The 25,316-nt window shown below is 41.0% G+C and overlaps 1 long non-coding RNA gene across 1 annotated transcript; it reads left to right on the top strand.

Moving 5' to 3' along the window:
• Positions 1-4,966: 4,966 nt before the first annotated feature.
• Positions 4,967-25,069, top strand: LOC308627407. Its single transcript, XR_014017403.1, has 3 exons — positions 4,967-5,112; positions 23,656-23,754; positions 24,966-25,069. It is a non-coding gene; the product is annotated as an uncharacterized lncRNA (long non-coding RNA).
• The last annotated feature ends 247 nt before the right edge of the window (positions 25,070-25,316 follow it).

Genomic DNA, 25,316 nt, shown 5'->3' with positions numbered 1-25,316 from the left:
GGCTGTGCATTGGAATCACTTGTGATGCTCTTAGAAAACACAGATGCGTGGGCCCTACCCTTGAAGATTCTTACTTAGGAGGTCTAGATTGGGGCCCTTTAGCTATATTTTTTTCTTGTTTAAAAATTCCTTAAGTAGGGAAAGAGACACTTTGATACACTGTTGGTGGGAATTCAAACTGATGCAACCATTTTGGAGGTTGATTTAGCAATATCTTCCTGGAAACCCAAAAGAAGCCAGCTTGTAAGGCAGTCTGGGAAAGGGAATTTACAGATTCCTACCCCAGGGTGAGAAAAAAAAAAAGTGTGGGAGGATGGGGTTTGGCTGAGAGACAATAGATATATAATTGATACAGGGTACATTCTCTGTGACCCAGAACTTCCACTTCTAGGAATTTATCCTAGTAACATTTATACGTATCAAGACGTATGTATAAGATTGTTTAATTCCACATTATTTGTAGTTGGTGAAAACTAACAGTAACCTGCCCATCAATAAATTATTCAAATCATGAAACATCTTTACAATGAAATAAAAATAGCTGATCTTAGTTAAACAATTACTATGTGCCAGACATTGCTCTAAGTTATTTATAAATATTAACTAAATTTGTCTTCACAATTATCATGTTTCCATTTACAGATGATGTAATTTATATGTATTGACATGGAAAGCTGTCCAGGGATATAACAGTCAAAAAGCAACCAGCAGAACAGTATATATTAGTATATCATGCATTACCATTATAATACAATAGCAAAAAATAATATATTAAAATCTGAGACACAGTCCCACTAGATAACTACTGATCTAGAATAGGAATGAAAGGACATTCAGTTATATCCAAACATGCTGTTTTCATGCAATTTGATTAACTGGTAACACTTTCAGAAGAAGAGAAAAATGATTAGGTTGATCTGTTGCTTTAGAGTATTCTGTCAATGGTCAGACGGATAGTCATTCTGAATGACCTCAACATTAGGGATGATGGGAAGAACTGACCCATAGATGTTCCTATATCTCATTTCTTTTAGGACACACTCTTGAGAGAAATACTCCAATGCAATTTGTCTGGGCTTCTCAGTTGGTCCAGCTCTTTGCCTTATGCTGTTTCACCTTAGTAAGCTCATTCCACTCTTACTTTTAGTCCATGGCAAGGTTTAAAAAAATTTCCAACACTTTATTATGGGAATTTTTAGACATACAGAACAGATAAAAGAAATCTACAGGGAACACGTGTATCTGTCATCGGATTGTACAGTTAACATTTTACTATACTTGCTTTATTACAAATCTACTTATTTCTCTATGCATCCATTGATCCACTTCATTTTGGGGGACGCATTTCAAAGTAATTTGCTGACATCAATCAGTACATTTTCCCCTAAATGCTTCAGTATACATATGAACAACTATAGTTTAATATTTATTTATAGTTCATTTTCTTTCCCTGTGAGGTAAAATTTACACACAGGAAACGCACAAATCTTAGGTGAACCATTTGATGAGTTTTAACTAATGTGTGCATCTGCATAACTCAAACTTCTGTCCAGAGAGAACTTTACTGTACCTGCGAGTTCCCTCATGCCTCCACCCTGGGGTACTTCCCTGCCTCCGCACCACTCCCCCACCAGACAATCACTGCTCTGATTTTTTTCCATCATAGATATCCATTCTAGAACTTCATGTAGATAGAATAATACAATATGTCTTCTGTGTAACAATTCTTTCACTCAGCATAACGTTTTTGCGTTTTTGTGATTCATCCATGTTATTGCACGTCCCCATTGTTTGTTAAGCATTTCCTTATTTTCTGGAATAAGATGATGTTTCAGGTTCAACTTGTACTTTCCCTGTTCTAGGCCTGGAATCAGCCATTTTCCCAAGGATCTCTGGTTTCCTTTAAAAAAGGGTATATTCAGAGACCAAGATTTGGGCACTCAATGTTTTAATTGCTACTGGGGTGTCATTGCTTTTAGGCTCATTCACTCTGTGGACAGACGGGAAATACACACACACACACACACACACATACGTACACACACACATATATATGAGATATATATGTGCGTTAATATACATACGTAATTATTTCTGTATTTATCTGTATGTGTATATTTACACACACCAACACACACAATAATAAAAGCTAAGTTCATACTGATACTCTGGTTTCAATCCAAACCCTCATGGTTTTCTAGACTTCCTGTTTCAATGTTTGTAAATACCCTCTCTGGCAATGAGAGTTTTGGCTCCTATTATCCTAGTATATTTACTTACTGGCTCAATCTCCCAACCACACCCGCTGTCTCTTCCGCCCACCACCTCCACATCCCACCTCTTTACCCTGTGTCTCACCCCCTCCTGCCCTGCATCCATGCCTCTGCATGGCTTCAACCCTCTCACCATCCTGTGATTTCAGTCGCTGTGCTGAGTTCTCCATGATGGGAAGGGAAGTAGAGGGAGCAGGCTACACATTTTGAAGGGATAAAACCCAAGTGAACAAAACCATTTGCTCCATTTGCAGTAGTTCTATTTCTTAATTCCTGTTCCTAAATTTTTTTTTTTTTTTGGCTGCATTGGGTCTTCGTTGCTGTGCATGGGCTTTCTCTAGTTGTGGTGAGCAGGGGCTACTCTTCGTTGCAGTATGAGGGCTTCTCATTGCGGTGGCTTCTCTTGTTGTGGAGCACGGGCTCTATCATGTATCTATCAATGGTCAGACGGATAGTCTGCTCTAGGAACGTGGGCTTCAGTAGTTGCAACACGCGGGCTCAGTAGTTGTGGCTCGTGGGCCCTGGAGTGCATGGGCTTCAGTAGTTGCGGCGCCCGGGCTTAGTTGCTCTGTAGTATGTGGGATCTTCCCGGACCAGGGATTGAACCTGTGTCCCTGCATTGGCAGGTGGATTCTTCACCACTGCATCACCAGGGAAGTCCTGTTCCTAAATTTTTACAAAGAAAAGCACCGAGTGTTTAAAAAAAGAGAAAGAGAACGATGGAGTGGAGCAAGTTACAATTTTATTTAAAGTCCCAAGCAGAAGACTTTTTTTAAAGGATTTAATTAATTAATTAATTATAACATCTTTATTGGAGTATAATTGCTTTACAATGTTGTGTTAGTTTCTGCTGTATAACAAAGTGAATCAGCTATATGTATACATATATCCCCATATCCCCTCCCTCTTGCATCTCCCACCCTCCCTATCCCACCCCTCTAGGTCATCACAAAGCACCAAGCTGATCTCCCTGTGCTATGCAGCCCAAGCAGAAGAATCTTCTGGAAAGATTTTAAAAACATTTGAAAATTTTGATGACTGCATCTTGTCAATTACATCAGAACCTCTGGGGTAGGGGAGACTCAGGCATAGGAATGGGTTAAAATTTTTCCAGTTGATTCTAATCTGCAGTCACTGGGCCAAGGAGTAGGGAGCAGGATAATTTATATTTATAGAATGCCCATTCTGAGCCTAGCTCCTGCCCTGCCATATTCTATCTAGTTTAATTCTCATGTAATTCCTCAAAGAAAAAACTGTTAGCTTCTTTTTATCTATGAGGGAAATGGAGGCTCATAAAACAAAGAAATTCCTGAAGATCTTGCAGTAGAGCTGGGATTTGAATGCAAGTCTGTTTGCTTCCAAAGTACTTGCTCTTTCCATGGCACCATGCTTTATTTTGGTTGTTTCTGAACCAAGGCTCCACCCTTAACCTTAGTTTTGAGCAAATCTGGATTCTGCCTAGTTTCCATATCTGACCCCAACTTGTCATTCCCTTCCTTGACTTGGTTCCAGCTTCAGCTGGAAGCACCATTCTGAGCATTTGGTTTCATGGTCGAGAAATGCAAGAGGCACTCCCTAAAGTTACCACCTTCTATCCTGTGGGCTTTGGACAGCTCAGAGTAAGGCTGTTTCTAGAGCCAGGGATCCTGCACAGTGACCTCAACTGCAGGATCTCTGTGTCCAGGCCAGGTAAGTGTGGAGTCCCTTCTTGGACACCAGGCAGTTCAAAGAGATACAAAAGAGTTGTGGCCTGAGGTCTTAATCCTGTCAATTGAGGGCACCTGTGTGCCTGCTTGGCCGTTTTAATGTCACATAGACTTCAGCTCCTTAGGTCAGAATCATGAGTCTCCATGAGATAGCTGAGTAAACAGGAGAACCTCAGAGCTGGATTGGACCTCCAGCTTGATTTAGTTCCACACCTGCCTAAGGCCAAAAAGCCCTGTCGAGCACCATTGTCAGAAACAAATGAGACTGTTTAAGTATTTCCTGGGGAAGGAATGGCACAGTTTCTCCCATTAATTGATACATTGTTAGGCAGCTCAGAAACACTTTTAAAATTAAGCCTGTATATTGCTCTCTATAATTTTCAAGTTCTTCAGCTGATTGATTTTCCTCAGTCTTATCAAAGACTAATTTCTATAAAGTTGATCCATCATCCAAGTAGTTGGTGCAAATTAGGCTGGACTAAGCAAGGTCAGTTCCAGGCCAAATTATGAATAAGGCGGAGTTTACTTTCATTGTCCTTAACCATGTGTTTTCCTTTAGGGACAGCCCCTTCTCACCCTCTCCAGTCTAACTTTTCTTCCCCCATCAGAATTCCTGCTGTCAGAAAAAATTTGGAAACTTAGCCACCAGGGGTAAATGAATGATAAAACATGATTGTCTCCTCCTAAGAGCATTTATACTTTTTTTTTTTTTTTTAAGGATGAAGGCTTGAAAGGTTTGGCATAAAGGAATAAAATGAATCTTAGTCATCAGGCAGTTTAAGGGAGGGTGGGGTAAGAGAACATAGCTTGCCAGCAATTCTGATATTGAAACAGCACGTAAAACATTGATCAGCTTCAGCTAGTTTTGCCTCCTTAAACAGAGCGTTGATTAATCAAATTGAAACAGCACCAGCTTAAACTGGTTTTGCCTCTTTAACTAGGTTGATTAATCAAACCTTGAGTTACTTTACAGAGGCAGCACTGTGCATGTGCAAGACGCGAACCCACCTCTCCAGGATGACCCCAGAACCAAGGATCTTCAGTCCACAGAACTCAAAGAATAGAAGTGTTGCCACCGGAGTCCTTTACGAAGCAAGAAGTCCTTCAATAAGGAAAATCTGGCCTCCTGCACCGTAAGTAGCTTATATGGACTAATTCAAGACTAGCCAATCAGCTTCCAAGTTTGAAATTCCCCTAACTCCTTAAATTTTGCCCTGAAGCCTGGATGGAGAGACAGATTGAGAACTTTGTCTCCAGTTTCCTTGCGGTCGATCTCACAACAAAGCTCTTCTTTTTCTCAAAAGCTAATGCCGTAGTATTGGCTTCTGTGCCTGGGGCAGCCAGCCCTTGCTCGGTAGCAATACTGCGTCATGTAGGACACCTGACTCACCAACGTGAGCCTGGTCCTACGTCTCCATGCTGGGCTGCTGCCTGGTCAGATGACGATCTCCGTTCTGTGAACACCGGTGGTCTCATGGGAAGATGGAATAGACGAGCATAGGGAGGTCAGGGACCTGTGTTACTTGAGGTCTAAGTGAAATAGAAAGTGGCTGGTTGGCTCAAAGTAAAGCCCAGTAGGATTCGAATAGCCACCCTGGGTTTGGCTGATGATCTGTTTTCATTCCCTTCTCAAAGATGGCAACGCCCACAGTGCAGTCTCCACTCCACCCTTCCCGCTGCCAAAACAGGAGTCAGCGATCATTTGGAGAGGAGTTTTCCTCAGAAAAAACAGCCGTGTCTTTTGATGCAGGGCATACACATTCCTTGAAAGGTTTTCTGTCGAAACAGACAAGGTCCCAGCCTGCCTTCCTTTCAGAGAGATGAAAATATCACAGCCTGCGGTGGTTGAGGGCGCCGTGGAAACTAAACTCCTTAGCCTTGAGGTGTAGGGATGGGCGTGTGTGTTTTATTTATTATTTACTGAGAAGGCTGCCCAAACACTGCATTTTAGGAACTGGTAAGAAATACCGATGAAAATATGAGCACCCGGGGCATGAAAGAGCCTTTGAAACTAGGACAGACTTTCATTAGAGCCCTACCTGGAGTCTGTGGGCGAGGCAGTTTGTATGCACTACCCTCTCATCCTCACAAATCAGTTTTTAAACTTGGTTTAGGCTCCGGGAAGCAGTGAAATTGGGAATTTCAAATGAGCCTCTCATTTCAGATGTGTCCATAATAGAAACCACTGGGCAGTGGGGCATAATTAACAATCTCTCCTTCACTGAGACCGCAGAATGGCATTCATTTCACCAACTGGGCTTGACAAGAATTGGCTAGAATGTCTGAGTAGCTTTCCAGCTGCTGCTCGTGTAGCTCTGGCTTCCAGCAGTATTTGCATTCCAAATAAAACGAGGCCTGAAATAGATGTGCAATACATGTTCAAAGCTATTTTTAATCAATGATCACTTGGTTCACTGTGAAAGATTATCAGCAGGTCACAATCCATTTCGGATTTTGCTGTGTCCTGCAGAACTGATCTAAACACGCAGCGACTTCAGCTTCCTTGTGCTTCGTCAGCTCTGTGGATGAAGGGGAGGAGGGGCTTGAGTGGACGGGGGCGGCACAGACATGTTTACAGTTACAAGTACCAGAGCTGGAGGGCCGTTTACTTGAACTGTTTAAGTTTGTCCTGGTCCCACAGAGAAACTTTGGGGGGCAATCATGAGCCCGGAGGCTTCTGTCCTCTGAACCTCCTTCCTGAAACTCACCATGTTACTGTCCAGGAAGCCAGTCAATTTCAATTCAAGGGAGAACTCAGAAAGAAATGTTTCTCATTTCTAAGCCCCTTCTAGCTGTGGGGATGCTGTGAGCCCTGCATATTTCTTTATAGATAGTATCTTCCTGGAAGCTTGAGCTTTCGGTAGGGACTGCTGCCAATATTATCCACTAGTTATTGTTGTTGTTGTTTTAAATAATAGCACCTTACATTTATTTAGCACGATTACTGTTTGCAAGCAAGTCTATAATCTCATTTGCAAAAAGCATTTGCATAGTATGAATATTTAAATAGTTATAATTGCATATTAATTTTGTTTAACAGAATATGCTCATATTACTTTCCCCACCCCTGTTTCTCTCTTTTCTTTTTCTATAATGTGTTTTCCTTTTTGATCCAGCTCTTCTGACTTTTTTTTTTTTTTGACTTTTTTTTTTTTACACATCCATTGGCAACTATATTTCAATTGATCCCCAAGGACTATTAGTCTTAGTGGTTTATCTTACAACTTAAAAATAAACCCTCTGTCTTTTACCCATAATATTCATTTTGCCCTCATTTTCCATCCTCCCCAAATGCTAGTTTATAGTTTCCAAAAACATTTTGCTGTGATTTACTTAAGAGTTTAAATGTTGCTTTGTCTTTTTTCAAATTATAATAGTTGATACCAACTCTTGCACATATGAACTCTGCACAAGGTTTCTAACCTCTCTGTGCCTCAGTTTCCTCAGTAGTTAATTTGAGTTCATTAGCTATTGTGAGGGGTAAGTGAGTTATAACACGTAAAGTGCTCAGAGTGCATCTGGCACATGGTCAGCATTCACTGAATGTTTGCTGTTACTATGTTGTTTGTCTTTCTCCACAAGAATGTGTGCTTTGTGAGGGCAAGCTCTGTGCTGAGCGGCTTCCATTTGGCCCTCCAGGTCCATGCTCTGCCTTCTCCACCTTGTGCATTGACCCAGCAGACAGGTGTTGTATGGACCACATCAACAGTCCTTACCTGTGGCTCCAGGTTGGGTTTTGCTCCTTGTGGAGTGCTGGCAGGAGACTGGAGGGAGCGGGGAGAGTGAGTTTGGGGAATTTGTTCCTCTAGATCCCTCCCTGGGGGAGTCACATCAGGATGGCTGTGTCCTTGACTGAAAGTCACAGGCCCTGTCGGATGGCCTCTCCGCAAGCTTTCTATCCAGGTGCCACTGACTACGTCCTCCCTTTGCCTGCTCAAGCCCGGTGCTGGCCACTGTGACCATCCTTTGTTATTCCCCTACACTCTGCCGACACCTTAAATTAACCCTGTTTAAAGTCCCCTCAAATTATCCAATGTGAACATGGCTTTCTTTGTCTTCCATGACTTTGATATTTTTGAAGAGTCTGATCAGATATTTTGTAGAATGTTGCTCAATTTGGGTTTGCCTGGTGTTTTTTCACGGTGAGCTTGCAATTTTGCGTTTTGGGAAGGATACTTTAGGGGTCATGTACCCTTCTCAGTGCATCGTATTGGTGGATACATGGTTCAATATGTTTTATTACTAGTGATGTTAACCTTGATCACTTGGGTAAGGTGATGTCTGCTTTACTTTATTATACCGTTACTATTTTCCTATTGTAATTAATAAGTAATTTTTGGACTATATATATATATATATATTTTTTTTTTTTTTTTTTTTTTTCGGTACTTGGGCCTCTCACTGTTGTGACCTCTCCCGTTGCGGAGCATAGGCTCCGGACGCGCAGGCTCAGCAGCCATGGCTCATGGGCCCAGCCGCTCTGCGGCATGTGGGATCTTCCCGGACCGGGGCACGAACCTGTGTCCCCTGCATCGGCAGGCAGACTCTCAACCACTGCGCCACCAGGGAAGCCCAAGGACAATATTTTGAGACTATGCAAATATCCTGTTTCTCTTCAAGCTTTCACTCATTAGTTTGAGCATTCATCAGTAGATCTTGCCTGCAACAGTTAACACGGTAGTGTTCTAATGTCTATTTTCTATTCCCCTCATTCCTTCCATATTTCTTTTTTAAAAAATATTTTATTATTTGTTTGTTTGTTTATTTATTTTTAGCTGCGTTGGGTCTTCATTGCTGTGCACGGGCTTTCTCTAGCTGCGGCGAGCAGGGGCTAGTCTTTGTTGCGGTGCGCGGGCTTCTCATTGTGGTGGCTTCTCTTGTTGCGGAGCACGGGCTTTAGGCACGCCGGTTTCAGTAGGTGTGGCTCGTGGGCTCTAGAGCGCAGGCTCAGTAGTTGTGGCACACAGACTGAGTTGTTCCGCGGCATGTGGGATCTTACCAGACCAGGTCTCGAACCCCTATCCCCTGCATTGGCAGGCAGATTCTTAACCACTGTGCCACCAGGGAAGTCCCCCATATTTCTTAATTGGAATTCATTCTTCCATAAGGAAGAGTTGTATCTTTTTTATTTATTTCAGTATGGACTTGTGGATATTTATTTTATTATTAGGATTATATACAGCCGCATGCTGTCATTATTTATTTTGTTATGAAGTTGATCCAGCTTTGGCTACTGGGAGCTCTTTTAGATTGGATCCTATGTCCTTTTCACATACACACATTTCTGAGCACTTCCTTATTTCTGGCACCAAAAGATGCTTCTGCTATTTGTATTTGTCTTTTTTTAAATGAGTAGACTTTATTTTTTAGAGCAGTTTTAGGTTTACAAAGAAAGTGAGCAAAAAGTACAGGGAGTTTCCATATACCCCCCTCGGTTTCCCCTACTATTAATATCTTGCATTGATATGGTATATTTATTACAATTGATGAACAGTGTTGATATATTACTATTAACTAAAGTCCATAGTTTAAATTAGGGTTCACTCTTTGCGCTATCTAGTTCTGTGGGTTTTGACAAATGCATAATGTCATGTGTCCACAATAACAGTAGCATATAGAAGAGTTCCACTAGCCTAAAAATTCCCTGTGTTCCATCTATTCTTCCCTCCTTCCCCCCAACCCAAACTGCTGGAAACCACTGATCTTCTCACTGTCTCTGTAGATTTGCCTTTTCCAGAATGTCATATAGTTGGAATCATACACTATGATGTGTCTTCTTTCACTTAGCAATAGGCATGTAAGTTTCTTCTATGTCTTTTCATGGCTTCATAGTTCATTTCTTATTATTACTGTATAATATTTCATTGTATGGATGTACCACCATTTATCCACTCACTGACTGAAGGACATCTTGGGTGCTTCCGAGTTTTGGCAATTATGAATAAAGCTTCTGTAAACATTTATGTGCAGGTTTTTGTAGGACATACGTTTTCAACTCATTGGCGTAAATACCTAGGAGTGTGATTGTTGCATCATATGGTGAGACTATGTTTAACTTTGTAAGAAACTGCCAAATTGTCTCCCAAAGTGGCTGTACCATTTTGCATTCTCATCAGCAATGAATTCTTGTTGTCTTACATCCTTCAGCATTTGGTGTTGTCAGTATTTTGGATGTTATCCATGCTAGTAGTTATGTACCAACTGTGTTGTTTAACTGGTTAAATCCAATAAAAGGTGCTGTCTGAAATGTTAGATGAAGGATGTGACTTGAGAATCAGATTTCTTGGAATTGGGAAAGGAGCCAAAGCAGAAGCTAAGTTGAAAACAAAAAAGAGGGACGAAGTCTCAGCCCAGTATGGCAACATCTACCTGAAAGCACAAATAAAACTTAATTCCCAAGTCTAGAGTCAAACTGAGGAAAGGAAGTACATTGGTACTTTTTAGTATGTGGGCATCTCCTGTCTTAGTGTCTTAATTTTGGTTAGCTGGAATTTCTTCTTCAAGTACATTTATCAGAAAAGATAAATGGGTAATGTATTTTCTGACCCCATGAATCTTGGGAATGTTGGGAATGCCTTCAGGCATAGAAGACAAGTAAGTTGGAGTAGTGGAACATCTGTTGTGCTTTTCTGCTCAGCTTTTCCTGTTTGTCTTTTGTTGTTGTTGTCATTTTTGTTTTGTTTTGTTTTCAATTGAGGAACGTTTACTCCCTCAACCCATGTATTTTTGGTATAATTATCACTTCAGAGTCGGTATGTACCTAGACCTGGTTACCTGTGATAACCTGTCCTTAATGACTTATACAAGGGGTGGGGATATAATCCAAATAGGGCCAGTCAGGGCCTTTGAATTAAATTACATGCATGGCTTGTGAGCTGTATGGATGTAGAGCTGGGCTGCGAGGGGCCATCTTCTCTGCCATGTGAACAGAGTTCATCTGTGGCAAGAGAGAATGAGGCCAACATAAGCAAAATGAAACACGCAGATCTTAGAGATGGAGAGAGAGAGCACGTGAGTGCTGAGATGGAGAGAGAGAGAGAACGCGAGTGCTGGAGGGAAGAGAATGAGAAAATGCGAGTGGGGCTAGCTGAATTGTTTGAGATCTTTGATCAGCTGCGCTGGAAGTCTTACTCTTGGACTTTCCAGTCAGACAAGCCAATAAATTTCCTTTGTTTTTCTTAAGATAGTTTGAGTTGGTTTTCTGTCCTTTACAACTAAAAAAAAGTAAGTATAGAATTGCTATTAGGAAAAGGCCATTGCTAGGAATAAACTCTACAGTAAAGATTTGGTTGAGTCTAAGTGTATCACAGGATGGAGAGGACCCCCATACCAAGGGCAAGAAAATCGTCCATCTTTGTTATGCTGTTCCAAAACATATGGTTAAAGGGTGACCTCTTCTTTCTTTGGACTCAGACCATGTGCCTGCTGAGACTGGAGCTTTAGAGGAATTGTCAAGATTTCAGGATGTTGCCTGCTTCTTGCATGTCTTTCAAGAAAAGAAAAAGCTTCAGTATAAATTGGTCCCTGTGAAAGCAGGAAGGAAATAGTATATAACTTCGTTAAGAGGTGCCTTTCCTCCATTTGGATGTGGGCAGTTATCTAAGACTGCTGGGGATCAGGTAATCATGCACCTCATGGAACTACAAAAGCCATAATCCCTGACCCAAGCTGAAGTTAGTGTTGGCAGAGGTTGGGAGGTGTGAGATGGAGAGGGGTTGTGATTGGGACTCAGAAGGAATTTGAGAAATCCAGAAACCTGATCCTTTAAGCCCCTCCCCAAACTATCCTGCTGAGCACTGGCTGGTGGGGAAGGTAACAATTCATTTCCTAGTAAACAGCCAACCAACCGGTTCAGCCTGGGCACAGCACTGATCAGTTCTGCCTCAATACCTCAGCCTGAGTCATTTAGGACTCTGCTGCTAAGAAACAGGTATGCACAAGAGTCTGGTCTATAATCAAGGACAAGACAAGATTTCGGATTTTCACCTACAGAAGTAGACCCAATCAGTAGATGACTAGGGGTTTAAAAGTATTGAACTTCCCGAGAAATATCAACTGGAAAGCACTTGGGATTGTTGGATTTCTAAGGCAATCCCCAGGTCCTTGTAATAACACCAAATGCAAGAGAGATGTTAAGGGGCAGGACCTCCAGAAGGATTTTTTCCTACATTCGTTTTAGGCACAGCCTTGAAGAATAATGAATGTGGGCGATCTGTGCACAGGGAGAAGCCTGGGGTTGGCAGACTGTCAAGATGTAAATTCTTGCTGTGTTATTCTGTAGGGTCTGGTACATGCTGTGGCATACATCATGGCACCCTTTCTGAATGGAGTTTTTGTTTTTTAATTTTTTTGGCCGCACCGCGAGGCATGTGGAATCTTAGTTCCCGGACCAGGGATTGAACTGCGCCCCCTGCAGTGGAAGCATGGAGTCTTAACCACTGGACCACCAGGAAAGTCCCCTGAATGGAGTTTTATTGGAAGATATGCTATTTTTCCTCCTCTACTGTGTAAGGGAGCTGTAAGGGATCATTACATTGATCATTTAAACTGCAGGTTATTTTTTTTTATTATAACTATTATTATTGTACCTTTATAGTGAAAAATTTCAAACAACCACTATAAATATCAATAGAATAATGAACCCTGATGTATCCAACCTCAACAATTGTGAACTTATAGTCAATCTGGTTTCATGCATATCTCCACTCACTAGATTATTTTGAAGCAAACCCTACACATCGTATCATTACATCTGTTAATAAGTCGTAAGTATTATTTTTAAAAACCCGTAATACAATAACACCCAAAAAATTAACAATGATGCATTATTATTATTAAATATCCAGTCAGTGTTCAAACTTCCAGTTGTTTCTTTTTTTTTTTTTTTTGCTGTACACAGGCCTCTCACTGTTGTGGTCCCTCCCGTTGCGGAGCACAGGCTCTGGACGTGCAGGCTCAGCGGCCATGGCTCACGGGCCCAGCCGCTCCACGGCATGTGGGATCTTCCCGGACCGGGGCACGAACCCGTATCCCCTGCATTGGCAGGTGGACTCTCAACCACTGCGCCACCAGGGAAGCCCCCAGTTGTTTCTTGAATGTAATTTTAAAAATATATATTGCAGGTTATTGAATCAGGAGAAACCATATATGGATATCAGAGATGTGTACATCACCCAGAGATCCTGGGCATGAAGATGGGGTAGTAACTGGTTGTGATTCTGTGTTGTCTCTCTTTGGAGTAAGTGTGACTTTAGTTATACATTAGTTGGACAAACATTAGGTGGAGGGACTTTTGAAATTGTTTGAGTTTGTGTTAAGTAGGCATGGGGGAAATGTAGTTGATATTTGCTCTTATTGTCTACCCACTCTTTATTTCTATGAAGGAACCGTCTCCCTCCCATCTCATTAGGTTCTTGTGAGACTGTTAATCACAGTGTATGCGCTGGCTGCAGGACCAGTGTGTGACTCAGGCCTGACCAATAATGGACCAACTTCTCATCCATGGTGATTAGACATGGTCTGAATACGAGCAACCAAAGTATTTTCATGAGATTGAAAATCTCACAGATGCAGGGAGTCTGCCATCCATTTGAATCATGAGCTAAAACAATGTGGGTATGGAATTGTTTCCTTGGCCACACCTCCTGGGATAGGGAAAGAGTGTACATAACAGTGGGAGAGAATGAGGCCAATATAGAGAGAAAAGCAGAGAAAGGATGAAGCAAGAGTTGGCGGGGTTGATGGCAGGGAGGAAGAGAGAGAGGGGCAATGACAATATTTGAGCCCTTGAGTTTAGCTGTACCTAAAGTTACCTTGGAAGTTTTGTGAAACAATATATTCATTTATTTCCCCTTAAGCTAGTTAGAACTGGGTTTCCTCTCGGTTGCAACTAAAAGAGTCATAAAAGAGTCATAAAAACTGGGTATAAAAATCTTGAATTACAACTTTTGCCCCTCAAAATTCTATACAGTCTGCTTAATTTCCTTCTAACATTTAGTAATACAAAAGAGTGGAATTCCTGGTGGTCCAGTGGTTAGGATTCTGAGCTTCCAATGCCAGGGGCTGGGGTTCCATCCCTGGTTGGGGGACTAAGATCCTGCAAGCCATGTGGCACAGCCAAAATAATAATAATAATAATAATAATAATACGAAGGAGAAGTTTGTGATCAGCCTGACTTCCCTCCCTTTATTATGCAATTCATTATTCCTGTCTGGATGCTTGGAGAGTTTTTTCTTTATATATATTTTCCCTCTGAAATATTATGGGCTCCTTACACCTGCATAATTGAGGCTTTTTCCAATTTGTGATTTTTTTTCAACTGTGTCTTTGATTATAATTTTTATTCCACTTGCTTTGGTTTCTTTTGCCTATAATTCATAGGTTGGATGTTTATAAGATGGGGATGGTGGGAAATAACAATATTCTGACAGCCTCCAAAAGCAGCAGCTAGTCAGTAAAGGTCAGCTATCCAGTTTCTGGGTTGGGACAGGTCTTGCATTCTTATTCCAGGGAGCCAGACCATTTGGGAGAATTGAATGGACTTTGTAACATTTTTTCAGATGGGTAGTCTTTCTATTAAGGCAGCATAACACAAGGATTTACCAACTGCACTCTTCAGCACAGTTCCATCATGGTTAATGAAAATGTTAGTTTTTAATTCCCTCCCTCCCTTCTGATTCATGGTTATTTTAAGGGAAATTTTAAAGAGACTGTGTCAGATGCCATTTAAAGTTGAAAGTCTTTTCTGTTGACTTAAGAGCCAGTTTCTATCATGTACTTTGTGTTTTCAGCATTTACTTAATTAATTCAATTCTCAAACCAGCATTATTGAGCAACTTTTATATGGCAGACCCTGTGGTTGGCTAGGCTATAAAATTGAATAAGATGCTATTCTAATTCGTAAGGACCTAGCAATCTAGTGGGTAGATAGATGTACAAAACAACCAACTACAAAGGACTGTTAAGCCTATGATATACACAGTGCTCTGGGAGCAAATTGGGAGGTGACAGACATTTGTATCCAGCTTTGTAGAATCAGTAGGAGCTTACCAAATAAATGGAGAAGAAGCATTGCTGTATTATTCTGCTATCATTGACCTGTGTCCTTTGAATGGGATGTGATGGGGGCTCTGCCTGTATATGGATATTTCTTTTCAAAATTTCACTCCACTGCCTTTAAATTTCACCAGTGTTTTCTTACAACTGACCGATCTGCACGCCACACACAGTATATGGGATGAGACGGGCAGCTTTGCCTCTCTCCTTGTCAGTTTAATTTCGCATTTTCTCTACCCACTGGGTATGGAGGTGCTGGGTTCTTACACATTTTAATTGCTTATCTACTGCAAAATATATTTATGTAATTTTGAAGGGAAGCAGTGATTTATATTAGCAGAGAATGGGAGAGTTTAAAGGGATAATCTAATCTCACCTCCTCATTTCCAGTTCCATTTTCTAGTTGTTAAGGTCATACAGCTAAGTAGGATCAGAGCAGGAATTATAATCACGATGATGAAGATTGCACAGCACTGGCAATTTCCACAAACATTGTTGCATTTAATGTTCACAAAGATCCTCTGAGCCTTGTATTATTATTATACTCCATTTACCAGGGAGGAAATTAAACTTAGCAATACCAAGGTATTTGTTTTAAAATGTTGTATTAAATCTCTGGACTTCCAGTCTAGTACTTTCTTTGTTACTCAGTGAAACCTCACTGGTTTTTGTTTGTTTAATTGAATTCTAATTAAAAATACTTTTCAAACTAGGATCTAGGATTATCTTTTCTTTTTGTGTTTTTTTTTTCTTTTAGGATTATCTTTTAAAAAATAATAAAATGCATAAATGGTATCTAGCCCAATATCTGATTTCCTATACTTCTTATAGTCCATATCACAGGTAATATTTCCCATACTCTTTGATATTATACTGCTTTGTATTATTGTCTAGTTTGTGTTTATATGATTTGTGTTGTCTGAGCAAAAAGCCTTTTCCCTGTTCAACATCTAGTAATTTTCTATTACACCCCCTCTTTGTGACTTCTCTTAAGTTCACCGTCAGCTCTTTCCCGCCTCTCCATGGCAGATTGCCAGATTGTATAAATCATGCCTTTGGCTGTTCTTGTCAACAACTGAAGCAGAATTTTTGCAAAAATCTTGTAAACAGTGTGTTGCAATGTTAGTGGCCCCTGCTACTAATGCCTCCCTTTTCTTTCTTTTAATATGATACTCAGTCCCCTTGTTTTATGAAGTGGACCATTTCATCTTTCTTCCATGTGCAGCTAGCTAGGCTTTTCTCATGGATTTAGTAGAAGCTGATCTTGAAATTTTCACAAAGGTGCTTCTTCTCTTGCTCCTTTAGTTTCCATTAGGATCCCTAATGGGAGTGATGTTGAACACCCATCATCTCAGAGAGTCCTATTTTCGAATCCTGACCCTGCCACTTTCTGGTTGAGTCATCTGGGACAAACTTTTCCAACCTCGTCTGTAAAACGGGATCACATTGCACATACCTAATGGCAGAATTGAGAAGATGGAATTACCATTGTTTTTTTCGGCCACACCACATGGCATGTGGGATCTTAGTTCCCTGACCAGGGATCGAACCCACGCCCCCTGCATTGGAAGCTCAGAGTCTTAACCACTGGACTGCCAGGGAAGTCCCAAGAAGATGGAATTAGATGAGAATAGTTCCAGATACATAATGTTTACTAAAAAGAATGTTGATTGCCACTTTTATTATTCTTGTAAATAATTCTTTCTTTGGTTGAAGTTTCTCTTTGTTGTCAAGCTAACCATTCAGTCATATATCACAAACTTACCACTGCCTTCTCTCGTTTGAAACATTGTAAGTCAGTTGTTTTGTTTTTGCCTAAGCTCTATTTCTTGAGCATCTTGACCCAACTCTCTTTTTAATTATTTTGCTTCATTCTTTTCCTATGAGTTTTAGGGCCTACTACTCTCTGGCATCTTTAGATTGGAGCAAATGGTCCCTTCGAGTCATTCCTCTGACATTTTTAGCCACTTTATATTCTCTCAGTAGTTTGCTAACTCCACATATAACGTGATAAACCAGTTCCCAAGAAGTCAGTTTTAAGATAGTGGAAAAATAGGTATCTATCACTTTACAGTGATATGCTGTGGTAGTTCTATTGGCTCATTTCCTCTTTTCCCCCCAAGCTTTTAGAAAATGCATTCACATAAATATTCAATTCTGTATTATTCATATTAATTTCATAGGCTGTGATTGATTATTTCCGATCCTGTCCCTTTTAGTTGAAGGGCAGTCAAGATCCTCTTCCAATTCTTCTAGAATTGGAAGATATTTTTATATTCAGGGAGCTCACCATTTAACAGATACAACAACAACCATAAATGCTAGGATACAGGGACACAGAGGGATAAAAAACATGGTCCATCCTTCAAGGAACCCATAATAAGTAAGTTGTCCCTTCCTTATTTCTTTAAAAGACATTCATATCGTTTTATTCAGGAAACTCACCATTTAACAGATATAACAACAACCATAAATGTTAGGATACAGGGACACAGAGGGATAAAAAACATGGTCCATCCTTCAAGGAACCCATAATAAGTAAGTTGTCCCTTCCTTATTTCTTTAAAAGACATTCACATCGTTTTATTTTCATAATCGTTAAACTTGGCTTCTTACATAAATGAGTATCTAGTCCTACATCCTTGGAATAATTCTTACCATCAGGACTATCCTAAAGCTTATATTAAGGTGAAAAAAATATTAGATGGCTCCCAAAAGAAGTGGTTTGTGGTTTGGGTATAATTTGCTTAGTATTTGCATATGCCTATTTTGAAAAGACCTAGTGTTTCAAGTCAAAACACTAAGGCTATAAATGAGAGCAGATTTCTTGCTTCATGTTTGGCTGCCATAATTGATACCAATTCCAGAAATGTATAGCCAGAAGTGAGTCAACAGTTAAATGGAACAGAGAAGAGGAAAAAAAAAAAAGTCTTAAGAAATCTTCTAAGACAGTAATAGCCCCCATCTGGAATTTTCCTCTCCTCTGTAAGAGCTTTTGCAGTTGGAGTGCAGTGTGGCTGGATGGAGCTCTGGTTTGCATGCTGCTGGCTGAGGGTTACTCCAAGTCCACCCCATACTCAGCTATTTCCTTTACTGGCCTTTGAGTTAGAGCATGGAAGACCCCCTGTCAAAATAGAAATATTTAGACACAGAATTTTATTGCTGAAAGGGATCTTACAGATCATTATACCACAGAGATTCCCAAGCCTTTTCAAGTGTGAGAACCCCTTTTCAATCTCAAGTTTTTTGGATTCCCATTTAGTAGGACTTAAACTTGTAGTGTGCATGGATTGAGCAGGTATATAATGACAATATGCCACTATGAGTTCAATAATCATTTGCATGAATTTTAACTTCATTAATCAGAACAGCAATTACATATATTTGAAACAAATAGCTATACCTGTATGAGTGAGACATATCATTTATTTCATCTATAGCCTACTAGGTGTACACATGCATTTGGAGATCCCATGAATTTGGAGGGCCCCGGGGACCTGCACCTTGGAAACCATTGATCTAATCCAGTCTCCTATTTTAACAGATGAAGATAAATGTGGTTTATGGATATTAAGTGACTTTCTAAGGATACAGCTAGTTAGTGGCAGAGTCCAGTTCATTGACACCTTTTCCACTGTGCCTCAGCTGTCTTAAACTTATCTGAAATTATTATTCATCCAGATCAGCAGAGAGAGGTACTGTAAATGAACTAGCTCAGAGGAAACTATGATTGTGTACCACACACAGGAAAATATGCTCCTGTATATAACAATAACAATAACAAAACAGATTAATTAGATTAATTAATTAGTTTGTATATAGAATTAATTAGATTGTGTATAGAATTCTTGCATAACTTGTCTCACTTGACAATTACATATTTCTTGAGGATTGCAAGGAAGTAGAGACCTGTGTTAGGTACTTTATAAACTGTGGAGTAAATATGAAAAATGTTGACTTTCTGGCCACAAATAATAACCCCTCTCAAAAAAAATGCAGAGGAAGAATTAAAAACCTTAAATATTATGGGTTTTTGGCAATGAACGGGCACAAAAGTCAGCAAGAATGGACATTCTCAACTTCTGCCAAGTCAGGAGGAGCAGTTCTGGCTGCTGAGTTGAGAAGAGAAATGAGAAAAATCACCAGCCAAATAATACATTATAATATTGGCAGACACAGGAGGGGGAGTGTGTCAAAGATATTAAAAAGCCATTCAGTGTTAGAATGATGCGATTCAGCTGGGGAAAGAAGAAAAGAACAATTGATATTTCCTGGATATTTATTAATGTTTAGATACAAGAGGTTGTATTGAGAGTAGCCAAGTCTTCAGCCCATTTTCTCTGAGTGCTTGATGTGACGTGAAAGATGCTGGACAGAGTGCTGTTCAGATCCGTGCTTTCCCTGGGTGACCCATTTCTGCCAGTACTGCACTGGGTTAGAAAACTTCAGGGGGTTCCTAGACTAGCTTTAGGTCTCTTTTGATTTGGATGACCCTTGGGAGTCTGAGTTGATTTTGATTCCTGTGAAAATTTGGGTCATTTGGGGGTAGATCTTGCCTGGTCCAATCATATCTTTTGTGTGGATATGGTAATAATGAGAATCCATTCAGTTAGATCCAATAGTGTCTCAAGAAGGTCAAGGCTACTTATCTAGTTATGCTGTGTATCTATTTTCCATAGATAGAGGATCTATTTCATGAGCAAAGTTTGCCATCTTCATTCCAACCAAATGATTTGAAATTATGAGCTTCAAAAGGAATCTTAAGGGAAGATAGGGCTGAACGTGAGCAAATCCATTCTCACCACCGGAAGCTGTAACTCCACCTGCATTGTCTTTGGGGGACAGCCCATCTGACTGAGTCTTAGAGAAACAGAGTAGATATAACTGGTATTGACAGAAAAGTTGTACAAACAGATCGTGATTAATTCTGTAGTCCTTATATAACAAAACTGAATATAACAAAATATAACAAAACTGAATACAACAAGCTGAATGTAACAAAACTGGGGTCCAGGGACTGTTGCTCTGCCTCCATGTTCTCTACCCGCTCGTTGCCGAGACTCTAGGTGTCAGAGGGAGGGAATGGCGTTTGCCATAGAGCAGAACCCTTCCTCTTCTGAGTAACTCGCCTGTTAGAGCTGCAGTGCTGGCAGCGGTCCTGAGAAGGGCTCTGCAACGTGGGCTGGTTAGCAGGAGCATTTTCACTGCAGGCAGGTTCGGTTGCCTTGGTGAAGTCCCCACGCATCTGAAGAGTGGCTCATCTGTTTCCGGCTGGGGATCGCTTGTGCTCACCCAGGCACCCATGAGAAACCTGGGAGACTGGTGAGCAGGTGCTGGCTGAACCGGGAACCTTTAAGAATCAGCCAACAAAACAGATAATTTTACTCAGTACAATTCCAGGAGGACTCAGTTTTGGAGGAAATGCTGTCAGAGAAGCGTTTTCAGTGTCAGGGGCCTAGGGCAGGAATGGTGAGTGGAGAAGGAGGAGGGAAGAGGAAGAACAGAACGAAGCAGTGAGGGGGTGAGTTGGGGGGTGAACGGGCTGAGAGATTCTTAGCAGTCGGGTGGAGAGAGTTGTCTAAGAAAGATTTTAAGGATGTAGCCTTTATGATATGCTTGTAAAACCTCTCACCCTGCTGCTTCGTGAAAATCACAGTAAACATCTACATTATGCTGTTTCCAGTGTAGGCGTCAGGACCCACCTTTGGCTGTTGAGCCGTTGAAGTGTGGCTGGTCCGAACTGAGATGCACAGCAAGTGTAACATACGCACTGGATCTTGATGACTTAGCGTAGATAAAAGAATGTAAAATATCTATTGCATTGATAATTTTTTACATTGAATACTTGTTGAAACGATAATATTTTAATATATTGGGTTAAAGTATATCATTAACGTTAATTTTACCTGTTTCTTTTTACTTTAAAAATATGTGTCTATTAGAACGTTTAAAACATAATGTGACGGATGTTATATTTCTACTGGATAGCACTAATCTACATGATTCTTCAAAGCTACTGGAGTTAGATTTGTGTTTATTTTGGGTTGGTATTGGTGGTGCTGCAGGGTTGTACAAGCAGACACTCACACCCATGTCTGTTGATGGCCAAAATGGAAGGGAGGGTCAGACTTGATAAATCTCAGGCTCCAGAAGGAGCATTGGTCAGCAGGCTTTGGTAAGAACGTCTGTGTGTGCCGAGACCTGCAGACATTTGGAAAGATTCAGAGTCAGAGAAATAGCTGGGAGAAATGGGACCTGACTTAAATATATCGAAAGGAGACCAAGTTTTCCTACAAGAACAGAACTGGTATTCACAGAGAAACCTCAGAGGGCAAAGATGGGGAACAGCGGGGATGGGAGAGAAGGTGCAGCCTTCTCTGCGAGTGTGTCATGCCTCAGTAAGACGGGAATAAAGACACAGACCTACTAGAGAATGGACTTGAGGACACGGGGAGGGGGAAGGGTAAGCTGGGACGAAGTGAGAGAGTGGCATGGACATATATACACTACCAAATGTAAAATAGATAGCTAGTGGGAAGCAGCCACGTAGCACAGGGAGATCAGCTCGGTGCTTTGTGACCACCTAGAGGGGTGGGATAGGGAGGGTGGGAGGGAGATGCAAGAGGGAGGAGATACGGGGATATATGTATATGTATAGCTGATTCACTTTGTTATACAGCAGAAACTAACACACCATTGTAAAGCAATTATACTCCAATAAATATGTTTAAAAATAAACAAACAAGAATGCCTGATGCCTGAGAGGGAGGAGAAAGAGGAAAAGAAGAAAGGATGGAGGGGGAGGGAGGAGAAGGAAGGAAATAGAACTGAATTGAGAAAAATAGCCACGCAAGGCTAGACATGGTTCATGTGGTCCCTAATAGACCTTGTGAGTTTGAAACAGCTTGAGAAATGACCACGGAGCAGAAATCCTCTGTAAAACCCCCACAAGTAAAGAAAAAACAGGTTTCCTGAATGTTCAGTAGCAGCAGTCGTGAATCTATTTATTTGAGAAACGGCTTTGAAGCTGCACCAATTCTTTGTTAAGACAAGACTGGGCAGAAAGGAGTATTTGCATAAGTGATGAGGTGAAAGGGCTCCTGGCATCCTCAAGGTTGAACGCTTCCCAGGGATATGTCCTTTAGCGCCCTCCATAGGAGGGCAGGGAGTCCCTGGCTGCCTCCCTGGCACAGTGTTATTCTGTAGCGGTGTGTATATATATATCGCTCAACTATTTGGAGCGCAACTGGACCCTTCAAGTAACCAGAATAGCATCCTTCATTTCACTTTACGGCCAGCAAAGACACTCATTCCAAAGAGTTAGTAGAAACACGTAAAACCCTTCAGTGGAGTACAGCCTATGCTCTGGGTCTGAACAAGTTCAGTCCAATTTCTTATCCCATAACTCCTGTGTCTGTGGAGCCAGGCAGTTAAAATGAATGACCCGAGGCGCTGCAAGGGTCTGAAGTGCCTCACAAATCATCAAAGAAAGACTAAATTATGTCCTGAACTTACCAAAACCAAAAAGTGAACTAATAATATATTTTAGAAACAGTTGCTCCAAGAGCTGAAACTGAAAACATGGTGATGTTTAACTCCAATTTAATGAGAACATCTAAGTAATTAAAAGGCCCCACTCTTAAAGCTTTCTGGTTGATTGAAGGTGCTTTGCATATTGGAAACAGGTATGAAAAGCTTTTATGTGTTAGGGGTTCTCTGAGGCAGAATTGTTAACACTACCCACCTGCATCGGTTTACCTAGAACTAGTTAGAAATGCAAATTCTCAGGGCCAACCCCAAAATCTGCATGTTATCAACATCTTTGGGGGATTCTAGGTGCGCTGAAGTTTGAGAAGCACAGGCCTAGGGGACTAGTGTGTCTCTTGGAAAGAAAGGAACACCCTTTCCTTGAACAGGGCCTCTGGGGACCACAGCTAATCCTTATTTTATGTTCTAGGCACTGGGCTAAGAACTTTACACAACTTACCTCTTTTTAATCCTTCAGCAGTTCTAAGGAGGCAGTATTAGAATTAATGCCACTTTACAGATAAGGAAACTGAGATATAAAATCATTAAGCAATTTGCCCAAACCCACATGCCCTAAGTAGGAGAGCCAGGATTCACATCTAGGCTGCCACTCTTTGGCAGGATGTGATTCAGTCTTTTTCACTTGGGTTTTGAGCCATCTACAAGATGGGCAGATAGGGAGTTCTGTGGGTCCTACCCCCATGGGTTTGCTTTGTCCTTTCCAAAAAGCCTGGGATTTCCTGCTTAGAAGTCCCACAGAATCTAGATGGTGGAGTGACTTCCCCAAATCACATAGTTAATGGCATAATCCTGGCTGGAGTGCAGGCTTTCTGACCTTTCATCTCATATGTTACAATACAAAAAAATACCAAAAAGCAAAACTGAGACCATAAAATTGATCTGAAATACCATCTTTTAGGAATAATGTCTGTTAAATTTGGAGGTTTACTCTTATATGACTCAAGATAGCTCAAGGAAAGGGGACTTATTTAAAAGTGGGGGGGAGGGAGTCAGTGACACCCCTCCTTTCACCCATCGCAGTCTCTTGAAGCACACGTTCTGTTTCTCTGTTCTCTTCCTCTCCCTTCTGCAGGCAAGGCTGTCTCCACTACTCCTCTGCTTGTGGGTGAATGAAAATGGCCACCCCAGCCCTGATTGGACAACATCCTTCATTTCACACGTCAGCAATCATGTGAGCATGGTTTTGTGTCTCTTATTTCTAATTCTCCAGTCAGAGAATTCTAGGCTATTCACTGATCTCTCATATTAATCAGCCAAAGTCAAGTTGTTATTAAAACAAAGGCAAGAAGGCTAGCCCTTTCAGTAGGGGCATGGGGGTAATTCCAAACAATGGATTATAGAGTAGGCAACCCTGCCCAAATGTTCTACTACATTTTTTTAAAAATAAAAATGAGATCATATCTCTTGTAGCTTTTTTATTTTTTTTTACTATTTTGCAAAAATACTTTCCTGCCTATAAATAATATTGTACCTCCTCAGTTTTTGTGATGCTGATACAATCAGCATATCCATTGGATGGCTCTGCCTAGGTTTGCTCAACCAGTTTCTGTTGGGGGGTTTTCTTTCCCCCAGGTATTTGCCCATATAATCAATGTTGTAATGAACAACTTTGTCATAAATCTTTGTGCCCAGTCTTAGTTCTTTTTTTAGGATAAATTCTTAAAAGGCAAAACTGCTATGTTAAGAAGTGTGGCCATTTTTAAGGCTTTAGAAATACATACCCCAATTACCTTCTGGAAAAGCTGTCCCAGTTGAGACTCCTACCGGCAAGGGAGTAAACCTTCCCACAGCCTCACCAGCACTGGGGATCATTCTTTTTTATCTTTGCCAATTTTATAGGTAAAAATTGAGCTCATTGTTCTTTTAATTTGTGTTCTGGCTGAGGTGGAGCAATTTTTTCACATGTTCACTGGCCTTTTGTATTTCTGGTTTTGCAACATATGTCTTTTGAAAACCTCAACTGTGCTTTACACAGGAAAAAGATTTTGGCAGTTGTCATTAAATGTCTGCTTGTTCCTTATTCTAGTAGCGTCCTTTAGTTGATTACCCCAACCTGAAGGTAAACCAGCATCGCATTATTAGGATAATAGTATTTGTCTTCAAACAACATGTAAAGCTAAGCCTTTAGTTTGTTATACTGTCCTTTATGAAGATGTTCTAGGAGAGGCGAATCAGTCTTCCAAGCTATGTGATGAAATGTCTGAGACCAGAATACCTAGTTGGCTGAAATGGTGGGATAGGGGTGAAGTGAGAATATGAAAGATGTCAAAGCAGGTGGAGTTCTTAAGGGAAGAGAGTTTTCATACTATCCTGATCTCTAAGGAGGGGGAGAGGAATCTGTATGGGAAGTTGACTGTTTCTTTTTAATCCTTTTACGTCCAGCATTGAAAGGATGGACCCCTGTCTCCTGTCCAAGTTGAAGTGTGGGTAGTTTTGAGTCTCCTCACAATTACTTCCTGGGACTTTGAAAATGATTCAGGATGGAAGACTCCCAAGAGATCAGACTGAGGTGAGAGTAGGCTCACTGAGAATCACAGGTCAAGACATTTTGAGGAATGCAGGGTGGTGGAGCTTGGCTACACGGGTCAGAGATGTCCTACTGTGCAGGCAGTCGCCTCTGGTTTGATTCCACAGGTTTCCCAAGCTTCCCTCATGATAATGATCACCTGATGTATTCACTAAAAACAAACATTCCAGGCCCACTGAGTCAGACTCTTCAGGCAAGGGCCTGAT

This window comes from Mesoplodon bidens, assembly GCF_964165515.1.
Source record: "Mesoplodon bidens genome assembly, chromosome: 14".
NCBI lineage: Eukaryota > Metazoa > Chordata > Mammalia > Artiodactyla > Ziphiidae > Mesoplodon > Mesoplodon bidens.
The sequence above is the reverse complement of the archived record's forward strand: the minus strand, read 5'-3'. Positions and strand labels throughout refer to the sequence as shown.